The following is a 1,888-nucleotide window of genomic DNA, read 5'->3' as shown; positions in this document are numbered from 1 at the left end:
TGCCATATTTAAAGGTAAAGCCGTCTCTAAAAATTTGGACGATCACTAGGCCACTCAATCGTGAGCGAAATACCGTCCGTCTCAGCGTTGGCTCCACTCAATGATGGCCTTCCACCCACACGCCACCACCGAGTAGAACCGCTCAAATTCCGAAGAAAATCATTCACTGACAAAGCCTCTCAGCGGGCCGTGCTGGAGAACACTTTCCCCGGAGACTCAAATTGCTCCCTTAGGGCAAAAAACCCTAAGAGAGCGTACCCATAACTCTCGAATCTCAGCGCCCCAGGGGGATAACAGCAACAGCCGAACCTCAGTTAAACTTCATTGGTACAGCATTGCCATCCATTACCCTTGAGATACAATAACAGAGATCTCTGTGTAGGCAGACTTTTACTTTTCAATATATTTATTTTATTATCCTGTAGGAAAGAGATTAATTTAAAAAGAGTAGTATTTAATTATCAGTGCAATTAATTTGATTAAGTGATTTAAATGGAAACATTGTTGTATATTTATATTAAACAAATAAACTAAATAAAAAAACGTAATTTTTAAATAAAAAAAAAAATTTGTTATCAGAATATCTGTAGTGTAGTTTGAGTATAGCGCATAAACAAGAGTCACTCCTTTCTATATAAATAAATAATTGGCTATAAACAAATATATAAATGAATACATGCATAAATATAATGAATAAATAATATATTAGTATTATTCGGGGGGATATGTTCCAAGACATCCCGCGGATACCTGAAACTCGGATAGTACCGAACCCTATATATACTGTTTTTTTCCTATACATACATACATACTTATGATAAATTTTAATTTATAAATTAGGCATAGTAAGATGTGAATGGTTATATTTCAGAGCGATAGCCGTTCTTGTAACATGCAAGATCGCTTCTCGGCCTTTTGGCTTAGTTCAAGTGTGTAGTTTCTGTTCTTAACCGTTAATATCGGTACGAGTCCCATCGGGTTTCACGATATTTAACCGGAAATTTACAGAACTTCGTAAGCCCCGGACTGGGGAAATATCAAACACTTGGTAGTGGGAATAGTTAGGCTCCCCCCCCCCCCCCATCTGATCATGCCCTCCATTCTGCCGCGTGTGCGTACCCTCGGCATTGAGGTTGACGCCACAATACCGGCAAGGGCGATGGCGAAAGCCATCATAGACTGCGTCGGCGCAGAGAACATTTTTGGATTTACCCCTTATGGGGGAGGAAGATACCAGGTAGTGACCAAAAATATCGAGACCAGAGAAAAGCTTCTCAAAGGGTTTGACTGTGGCCAAGTAAAAGTATCTCCCTTCATGGTTGAGAGCATCCTGAGAACCCTTAAGATACCACGATTTCCCCTAGAATATGCAGAGAACAACGATATAATTCATAGCGTATTCTCTAAGTGGGGAGTTGTACGGGAAATCCAGGTTCACAATGACGCCGACAATCCTAAGTGGAAGTCAGGGGAGGTAACTATCTCTCTTGAAATGAGGACCGAAGTTCCTAACTTTGTCCTCATAGGATCTGCCCGGGTAATGGTAAATTACCCAGGCGTCAAAAAGCAATGCTTTAGATGTGGTGCCTTCAATCATTTTGCGGCAGACTGCCCTCGCATAAAATGCAAGAACTGCCTAAAAATTGGCCACAACCAAGAAAAATGTGAGGCAGCTTGTTTGAAATGTGGGGTCACTGACCACAGAGTCGACACCTGCCCATCCAGAACCCTCGCAGAGAGGATGGGTGGTGCAATCACATCAGCAACAAAACCAAGTAATGAAAAGGTCACAATACAGGAAGAGTTTCCGCCTCTTGAGGCCACTCCTGATCATGCCGCCATGTCTAAGACAACGAAAAGGTCCCGTAAGGGAGGGAAACCTACCAGA

General features: G+C 42.0%; 1 pseudogene; it reads left to right on the top strand.

The window, feature by feature from the left end:
* The first annotated feature begins 899 nt into the window (after positions 1 to 899).
* LOC150104912 (U2 spliceosomal RNA) lies at positions 900 to 1,016 on the top strand (annotated as a pseudogene).
* Positions 1,017 to 1,888: the final 872 nt, after the last annotated feature.

This window comes from Typopeltis vanoorti, chromosome 7 (genome assembly GCF_054136105.1).
Source record: "Typopeltis vanoorti isolate ZY-2024b chromosome 7, IOZ_Tvanoo_1.0, whole genome shotgun sequence".
Lineage (NCBI taxonomy): Eukaryota > Metazoa > Arthropoda > Arachnida > Uropygi > Thelyphonidae > Typopeltis > Typopeltis vanoorti.
This window is presented reverse-complemented; position numbering and strand designations above follow the sequence as displayed.